At 36.9% G+C, this 10,367-nt stretch overlaps 1 long non-coding RNA gene across 1 annotated transcript in view; it reads right to left on the bottom strand.

Annotated features, from left to right (window-relative positions):
- Nucleotides 1-3,638: 3,638 nt before the first annotated feature.
- Nucleotides 3,639-10,367, bottom strand: part of LOC111089368 — a 10,607-nt gene continuing 3,878 nt past the window's right edge. Inside the window, exons 2-4 of the long non-coding RNA XR_002613648.1 lie at nt 4,748-4,958; nt 4,031-4,036; nt 3,639-3,692 (exon numbers count right to left, since the gene is read on the bottom strand). This is a non-coding gene — a long non-coding RNA (uncharacterized LOC111089368). The remainder of the gene's footprint in view (nt 3,693-4,030; nt 4,037-4,747; nt 4,959-10,367) is intronic.

The raw sequence follows: 10,367 nt of genomic DNA, 5'->3' as shown, positions 1-10,367 counted from the left end.
CACATATCGACTTATAGAATTTCCCTAACTCTGTTTATACCTTTTGCTTTCAGAGTCCATACAACCCTCAAGGTGGTTTGTTGAATATACAGACACACTTACTAAATGTGGTTTGTTGAATATACAGACACACTTACTAAATGTAATTTGTTGAATATACAGATACAGTTACTAAATGTGGTTTGTTGAATATATATACAGACACACTTACTAAATGTGGTTTGTTGAATATACAGACACACTTACTAAATGTGGTTTGTTGAATATACATACACTTACTAAATGTGGTTTGTTGAATATACAGACACTTACTAAATGTGGTTTGTTGAATATACAGACACACTTACTAAATGTGGTTTGTTGAATATACATACACTTGCTAAATGTGGTTTGTTGAATATACAGACACACTTGTAAGTCCGCAGACATACAGCTGTGCCACTGGGGGGGGGGGGCACCCAAGCTGTGCTAATGAACTTTGTTTGTTTGTTTGTTTTGAGGGCTATCTGCGCTAGCCGTCTTTAATTTAGCAGTGTAAGACTAGAGGGAAGGCAGCTAGTTATCACCACCCACCGCCAACTCTTGGGCTACTCTTTTACCAACGAATAGTAGGGTTGACTGTCACATTATAACGCCCCTACGGCTGAAAGGGCGAGCATGTGTGGTGAGACGGGGATTCCAACCCGCGACCCTCAGATTGAGAGTCGAAATGAACCTTGAATAGGCGAAACTACAGCCCAAAGCAGAGGACACGGCCAATCAAGAAAAGCGTTAGGCCTCTACGTCACAGATCATAATTTCAATTTTACCCTTGGTGAAGAAATCTAATATAATCGTTCAACAGTTGGTCCGCTGTGTAGTGTCGCATAATTAGGCGCAAGGGCATAATATTATTCAAACACCTCAATTAATTTAGGTTACTATATGGTGTTTTAAAAATAACTAAAAAAAAAAACATATCAAAATACTAAAGCAACTTTTTCATTCCCAAGATTCAATTACAATAAAAATAAATGAATATTCAACACTAAGTCTATTATGCTCGGGTAGTCTGAAAACACAAAAATGAAATTTATTACTACATTTGGGCGTTTTTGAAACACCGAAATATAAACTTTGAATTGATTTTTGCGTGTATATATACAAAGATACTTTGTTCTTGTGGAATTCGGTAAATTAGGTCGCAATGTTATTACATATCCACTGTATTTGTTATTCAGACGTCCCTGTAAAAACCATTTTTCACCGATTACATACAGAAAGACCTTTGATTATTTTCCTAGTTGAAATTTTTCCTTGTGGGATTTAGCAGAATATAAATCTTTATTATTTAGACATTAAGGTTATTCATAAAACCAACTCGGTGATTTACTGAACTTTATTTATGTCGTCCTGAAGCTGCCTGGGAAGGTTAGTAATATCTGATTCGAAGCTTGCGACTTGTTGAACAGTTGTTATATTAGTGACTTTGATGTCTTGATAAATACGAGACATCAGGGCCGTGTCTGGTTTTAGTGTTTGCATGAATCTTTAATGACTGTTTTAGAATGCTTGCATACCAAACGATTAGCGTACTCTCGAACACAGATTCCTACCCTTTTGATGTGTAATAAACACATCTCATAAACTACACTTGATGATAGCACGTATGGATATTTCAAATGTTGATGTAATCTATACTCACGTCTTATGGCAAAGCTACTAACGCCATCTACTGCCGTCCTGAATTATGAAACTGCCAGAGGGAGGACAGGTTTTAACAAATTGTTTGTTTGCTTGTTTTGAATTTCGCGCAAAGGTACACGAGGACTATCTGCTCTAGCCGACCCTAATTTACCAACGATTAGTGGGATTGACCGTCACATTATAACGCCCCCACGGCTGAAAAGGCGAGCATGTTTGGTGGGACGGGGAGTCGAGTGCCCTAACCACCAGGCCATGTTGGGCCCCCGCCGGGGTATGAAATGTATATATTAAATATTACTGCTACCTGTGACTTCCAACGTTGTATCTTCACTTTGAAAATTTACACAACGCCTACCTGCAAAAACCGTTCCTAATTTGAATTGATAAGCTAGAGGAAAGGCAACAAGCCCAAAAATATCCACTGCCAACTGTTGGGCTAATCTGATCGAATAGTGAAATATGAGCGTCACTATTGTAATGACGCATCCGTTACACGTTTTTTTTTTTTAATACTAGAATAGAATGATCTTTTATAATTAATACGTAATAAATGAAATACAGAAGTTTAGTAAAGTTGTAAGATTTAAACCGGAAGTGACAAGATCCCTGAAGACAGTTACATCTGTCGAAAGAGCTAGGGTTTTAAAGGTTTGTTTTTCATATAGTCCTAAATGTTGTTTTGTTATTTTTTAACTATCACAAATAATTAGGCATATTTTAGTATAAAACTAAATCACCAGAAAAGCGAGAGAAGATACAGATAAATTATGAGAAGTGGGCCAAGTGCCAAATTATTCAAAAATCTTTTTTTTTTCAATATTATATACTCTTGGTTTTTGTATTTTACGTCACTCCACTTCATTCTCGTTCTTCTTTAACATATACATTCATAAGAAAAGTTTATTTGTTCATAATCTGTTGTGTGGTCTCTGTTTTGTTTTTGAAGTTAAGCACAAAGCTACACAATGGGCTATCTGTGCTCTGCTCACCACGGGTATCGAAACCCGGATTCTAGCGTTGTGAGTCCGCATATATACCGCTGTGCTACTGGGGGGGGGGGCTGTGTGGTCTCTTGTTTGTTTGTTTGTTATGGATTTCGTGCAAAGCTACATGAGGACTATCTGCGCTAGCCGACCCTAATTTAGCAGTGTAAGACTAAACCACATTTAGTAAGTGTGTCTGTATATTCAACAAACCACATTTAGCAAGTGTGTCTGTATATTCAACAAATCACATTTAGTAAGTGTGTCTGTATATTCAACAAACCACATTTAGCAAGTGTATGTATATTCAACAAACCACATTTAGTAAGTGTGTATGTATATTCAACAAACCACATTTAGTAAGTGTGTCTGTATATTCAACAAACCACATTTAGCAAGTGTGTCTGTATATTCAACAAATTACATTTAGTAAGTGTGTCTGTATATTCAACAAACCACATTTAGCAAGTGTGTCTGTATATTCAACAAATTACATTTAGTAAGCCATAAATATTAAATAAACATCACCATTATATTGAGCTTGACTGGATATAGTTGGTTAGCTGACCCAAGCTGTTTGTTTGTTTGTTTGAAGTTAAGCTCAAAGCTACACAATCTGTGCTCTGCCCACCACGGGTATCGAAACCCGGTTTATGACGATAATCGTATGTTGTACTTCCAAATGTTAACACATCTGTAGCTTTGCATGTCATTTTACTTCTGTAATTAAACACCAGTACTGAAACCCGGTTTTAGTGTTATAAGCCTCTACTTACTGCTGAGTCACTGGGGGAGGGGGAGAGGGGAACAAGAAACGTTAGAGTAGTGTTTCCTGAAGGTGCACAAGAGCGCGCCAAAGAGATTAATCATCACAGACGAAATGTACATTTTCATGCGGAAATCGCTAGAGGGAACAGCTATCTGTTTTCTGTTTGTATTAGCACAAAGGTTCATAATGGCCTATCGGCACTCCGTCCACCACGGGGAATCGAACCCCGAACTTTAGAGTTATAAGTCCTTAAACTTTAAGCTCGCCCAAAGGAAACGGGAGTGGCCAAAAACACAAAATTTGAGAATTAAAACATGAGAACTATTCTATATTTATAGTTGACTCTTACCAATAGGCGTGGGATGAACTGGCTTGCTTTATATATATATATATGTATAAACGTAGTTCTAATATACCAAGTTGTGTTACTTATGAATAACAGTTTATCACAATTTCCTACAGTCGGTATCTATATGTCTGTAGCTGGTCCTATATTAAGCGCACATGAATGTCTTCAATGGCGAACCGCTATAATTGCTAAAATGTCTTGTTACGTTGCAGATATGAATTCCTTCTTTGAGAAAAACGTGACATGACACTAAAAAAAAGCCACACTTTGTTAGTCAAGCGTTGTGCGTGTGAAATTATAAGATTTGGGAGCACGCGGAGAAAATGACTGATGAAAACTAATGCGTGTATATTATAGCCCTAAAATTATCGAGGTGACATTTTAAAGCTTAAAGATAAAGTGCCTGTAGTTTTAGATTTCGTTGGTTACATGGAGTTTAATAACATAAGAGTCACACACACGAAAAAAGTAAAACAAAAACATTAATATTTCGAATTACTGCCACTGAAACGGAAACCTAAGAATACGGTTATCAACAATACGGTGTGGGTCAAAGATTAAGTCTCCAAACAAAAAATCCGATGTTCGATTCCCTGCGATGGACAGAGCGCAGATAGCTTTGGGCTAAAAACCAACAATAACAACATCAAGAATATTATTTATATGTTAATCTTTGCATCAACCTCCCCCAATGTCTCGAGGGCTTTATAACGCTGAAATTCAAGTTTCGATTCCTGCGATTAGTACAGCACAATATCTCATTGTGCATCTTTGTGCTTAAGCGACAAAATATTATACATCAGTACAGTGTTGTTAGAAAAAAACAAAGAGTACGTTAAGATAAGACCAACAAACTATTTTATGGTTAAGTACCAAACTACCAGAAAATTAAACCAAAGGGTAATTGGGGTGCTCGACTCGCAACCTGTGAGTCACGGGTTCGAATCGCCGAATACAAACTCACCCTATCAACCGTGGGAGCGTTATAAACTCACAGTCAATCTCACTACTCGTTGGTGAAACAATAGTGCAAGAGTTGACGGTGGGTGGTGTTGACCAGCTGCCTTCCCTATAGTCTATCATTGCAAAATTAGGGACGGCTACCTGGAAAGGTGATGGTAAATATGCATCGGCATCTAAGGTGCCCCAACGGACGTAAGCGGTTTCGGACCTAAAAAGAGAAAGTACCAAAGTACTTTAGTTGTGCTCAGGAGCCACGCTAAGAAAAGGTAAAACCAACAGATGACTTTACGAGACCAAATGGGAAAAACTTTAAAAATATATCCACCAGGTGGTGTTACTCATCTAATGGCGGATGACGGGATTTAGAAAAGCACCCTCCTACCCACCCCAAGGTGGCTCATTGGTAAGTCTGAGGTCTTATAACTTTAAAGATCGGGTTTCGATTCCCGCGATGGGCACAGCACATAAAACCCATCCTGAAGCTTTGCGCTTACCAACAAACAAACAAAAATCAGTATTGCTACGAAAATAGTAAAAAATGGTTAACAGCTAAATGCTCTCAAAATAAAAAATAAAATTTTACTGTTCAGTTTGTTTATCTTCAGCGTTCATGACTGTATGAATAACAACGCTAGAAACCGGGTTTCGATACCGTGGCGGGCAGAGCACAGATCGTTTTTCTCTTCTTAAATACATAACTCTTTAATAATTCAATTCGCCAACCAAATTCTGATGTGTAAGAAATCAGACAAATTACAGCATAACAGGCGTTGTTCAAGCAACTGGTGAGACATACGGCGTCGTATACCAGCCTAACTAATGAGCGCTGGCTTTGGGCGAAAGGCCTCGTCGGCTGTGGATATACACTCAAGTTTTTGGGATGAAATTGAAAGAACGTGAAACTAGTTGAAACTACTTGAAATTACATGAAAGTAAAAAAAAATAAAAAAATCCACATTACGAATTGGTTTATATTCTCGTAACAAACAGTTTATATGGTGCAACATTTTATTGTTATTATTGGTTTTTTCTCTAATTCGGGACAGGGAATCGATATATTGGGGTTGAAGTGGCATGAGTCGTTTTAAGTATTCTGATAGAGGGCTCTGTCGTTTTAACTAATCTATTAGAGGGCTCTGTCGTTTTAACTAATCTGATAGAGGGCTTTGTCGTTTTAAGTAATCTAATAGAGGACTCTGTCGTTTTAAGTAATCGGATAGAGGGCTCTGTCTCCCTTGGTCTTTTCTTTTTACCGTCTTACAGTGTATAAAATAATTATCATGCTAACCAAAATAGAATTTTGGGATACTGAAATTAGTCAAATCCTAGAACTGTAGGGAAACAGCATTTCATGTTTCAACTACATGGTAAAGATTCTGGGGTTCTCCGGGAGATGTCGCCACTATTAGTTCTCGGAATTTGAAACCACCTGAACTGAAAGGCTGGCCAGTAATTACTGCTAATAAGACAAGTTTTAACGAGGTGGGTTATTCGACTTTACACTGCACTATTCACAGAAGTAATGCTCTTTCTGAAACCCACTTTGTTATTTCTTATTTGAAGAAAGTTGGCAATATTTCAAGATAAATCATTAAAAGCACCTACTGGAATTCAAATCACCTACGAATTCGACGAAGAAATAAAAGCGTTCTTATCAGTTTGGCTTCTGTTTCTCAGACATCGTACCAAATCCTGATTTTAAATCTTGTATATCAAACAACCTGAACGTTGAAAGAGAAATATCATCGAATTTTTGGCAAAGATATGAGATCTTAACATCAGTTAACCAAAAATTTGTCCCACCTCCAGTTCTGAAAACCTAAATGAACCACCAGGCTAACAGTCACAGCCTGGAACACATGTTGGACACGAAACATACTTTGAAAATTCTTTGTTTAAAGTCAGGAAGAAAGACAATACGTATAATTAAATTCGTGTTTATTACTTCTGAAATTTTCACGCACACCTACTCAAGGGTATAGCTGTCCCTAATTTTGAACTGTTGACTAGTCAACAAAATTTATAGTTTAACTCTTGGGCTACTATTGCTTAATCGAAAGTATAATTTGATAATTTTATGAAAACAAAATCCATTAGAATTTTACAATAACGAATACATATTTAATCGTATTTGCTTTCAACTATTTAGAAATCTAGTCTTATTCAATGGTGGAAGTTTAATTTTTTTTTTCAAACAAACATATATAACAATTTTAGAGAAAAATATTCAAAATTTTATGTTCAAAATAAAGTAAAGATTTATTACTCTCTTATTAAACTTCTGCTTATTTTTCAAGGACAAAGTAAGGTCTACGTTACAGTTTTGTTTGTTTTAGTCGCATTTATAATTCATTAAAAATAGGCTTAGCTAAAACCATAATTTCCATTTCTTCGAATTAAGCTCACACAAGCTTAATTATGGAAGTTATAGCTTTTACAGTAAGGATTAATATTTGTTTAGAACAGCTAAGACATTTCGATCACTGGTACAATCATTCTCAAGTACACAAGTTTGAACTTTAAGGTTTGTTTGTTTGTAATAAAGTACAAAGCTATCTATACTGTATACGAGTATCAAAGCCACTGGGGGTGAGGGCTTAACAGTAAAGAAGGTTTTAGTATTTAAATCAACATTCAACAATCTAACAGTATAAAAGTTTGGAGACTGCTTGAATGGGTAATGGTGAAATTATAAATGCACAACGTTTCGGCAAGATTAAGTCATCATCAGGTACAAAATATAAACCGTCGTGACATAATCTTGTCGAAACGTTGTACACTTATGTTTTCATCATTACCCAAACTTTTACTTTCTACAAAACTGGGTTCCTTGTTACCGAATCTAACGATGTATTTAAATTGTATAACTGATAGTGGTTACTTATACACGTGCATATCAATCCACGTGAATTAATAGATTATATATTTATGGCTGAACAGAAAAAAAAAAGTGAATAAACATGAAAATGTGGAAATATTGAGCGAAATTATTTCCATCAAATTAGGAATATCTGGAGAAATAACGATCAAAGCCGTATATATAAACGAACCTGTGTATTTGTTAAATTTGGGATTGTTTGATTTTGTTACTAAAGCTTCTCTGATTTCTCTTCTGTTAATGTCACGTTCATGTTTTAATACTGTGACATTCTGTTCAGGATAACTGTGGTTATTTTGGTTCATATGTTCCTGGACTTGGGAAGGGGAACTGATGTTTAAGTTACGTCCTGTTTCACATATGTTCATGGACTTGAGAAAGGGAACTAATGTTCAAGTTACGTCCTGTTTCACATATGTTCATGGACTTGTGAAGGGGAACTGATGTTCAAGTTACGTCCTGTTTCACATATGTTCATGGACTTGTGAAGGGGAACTGATGTTCAAGTTACGTCCTGTTTCACATATGTTCATGGACTTGTGAAGGGGAAGTGATGTTCTAGTTACGTCCTGTTTCACATATATTCATGGACTTGTGAAGGGGAACTGATGTTCAAGTTACGTCCTGTTTCACATATGTTCATGGACTTGTGAAGGGGAACTGATGTTCTAGTTACATCCTGTTTCACATATGTTCATGGACTTGTGAAGGGGAATTGATGTTCAAGTTACGTCCTGTTTCACATACGTTCATGGACTTGTGAAGGGGAACTGATATTCAAGTTACGTCCTGTTTCACATATGTTCATGGACTTGAGAAAGGGAACTGATGTTCAAGTTACGTCCTGTTTCACATATGTTCATGGACTTGTGAAGGAGAATTGATGTTCAAGTTATATCCTGTTTCACATATATTCATGGACTTGTGAAGGGGAACTGATGTTCAAGTTACGTCCTGTTTCACATATATTCATGGACTTGTGAAGGGGAATTGATGTTCAAGTTATATCGTGTTTCACATATGTTCATGGACTTGTGAAGGGGAACTGATACTCAAGTTACGTCCTGTTTCACATATGAAATGAGAAACAAAACCTGGAGACGAGTAAACCAGTTTAGAAATCTGTCCGGAAATGAGACAGGCCCAACAACATCCCGAAGACATACAAACGATACATACGACCAGCGATAGAATAAGTCTGTTCGGTAGGATCAACATATCGACAAATAAAATACAAACAAAAGTCACAAGTGCATACAAAGTCCCACGTTCAACAAGTACCCGTTTCTCCCACAATGTACACCCACTTTATGACAGACTTCTAAACACATCGTTCACTTGTTGAATTATCACGTACATTAATAGTTTAATAATCAGACACCTACTGCTAGACTTACCTAATGTATGATTTATGTAGCGTATATATCATGTACTAAAAAGGGTATATATATATGTAAATACATATAGGATATGGTACACAATTAACGAGCACTAGAGTATATGGGACTAATACAGCAAAGTGTAAACCAGTGCAAATGATGGACATGTCCCTGATAGGGGTATTGAAAATACGCAGTGACTTTAAAGTGACATCAGCACCCTCATTTATGTAATGTTCATCATTTAACCAGTACAATAAAACATCCGTGCAGGGGGGAGGAAGAGGTGGAATTTTTCATACTTCACCCGACCACGTCCCGATGAAGTCGTCGTCATGTTCGCTTGTTTCACAATTTTAGAGAAAAGTACAGCGCCTCTAGCTTTGAAATAATCAACTACAAGGTTTGTTTAGTGTTAAGCACAAAGCTACACAACAGGACTATCTGTGGTTTGCCTATGACGGGTATCGAATCCCGATTTTTAGCGTTGTGAGCCCTCAGACTTACCGCTGATATACTGGGTGGGAAGGCAGCTTGTCAACAGTATATACAGCTAACTCTTGGACAATTCATTGTCTAATTGACAAGTATTATATGACTGTCACTCTTACAGAGCACTCACGGCTTTGACGTAAGTAGCGTTTTTTTTTTTTTAGTTGTTTTTTTTTGCTGCAACGGGTCGCAAACCACGGTTTCTTGGATTCACGGTCTGAGTACACTAACCACTGCGCCACGCCCCTTAGCTCTTACTTAATGGGATTTATGACGTGGTAAGAATAACAAAGGTCCTCACTCATTAATGGAGATTATGACATGTTAAGGATATGACATATAAGCCCTCACTCATTAGTGGGAACTATGACATAGTAAGGATAACATAGGTCTTCTCTCATTAAAAACGACAGAGACAGAGCCCTCTGTCAGATTACTTAAAACGATAGAGACATAGCCCTCTGTTAGATTCGTTAAAACGACAGAGATAGAGCCCTCTGTCTGATTACTTAAAAACGACAGAGTCAGAGCCCTCTATCAGATTAGTTAAAACAACAGAGACAGAGCCCTCTATCAGATTATTTAAAACGACAGAGCCCTCTATTAGATTACTTAAAACGATGGAGCCCTCTATTAGATTACTTAAAACGACAAAGCCCTCTATCAGATTAGTTAAAACGACAGAGACAGAGCCCTCTATTAGATTAGTTAAAACGACAGAGCCCTCTGTCAGATTACTTAAAACGACAGAAACAGAGCCCTCCATCAATAATTTAAAACGTCAGAGAGACAGAGCCCTCTATCAGAATACTTAAAACGACAATAGTCTGTAAACAATACAGTCGTGAAACAATTGTCGTATCTATAC

The sequence above is a fragment of the Limulus polyphemus genome, unplaced genomic scaffold (assembly GCF_000517525.1).
Source record: "Limulus polyphemus unplaced genomic scaffold, Limulus_polyphemus-2.1.2 Scaffold6033, whole genome shotgun sequence".
NCBI classification, from domain to species: domain Eukaryota; kingdom Metazoa; phylum Arthropoda; class Merostomata; order Xiphosura; family Limulidae; genus Limulus; species Limulus polyphemus.
Note: the sequence above shows the minus strand (reverse complement) of the source record. Positions and strands in the feature narration are given on the sequence as shown.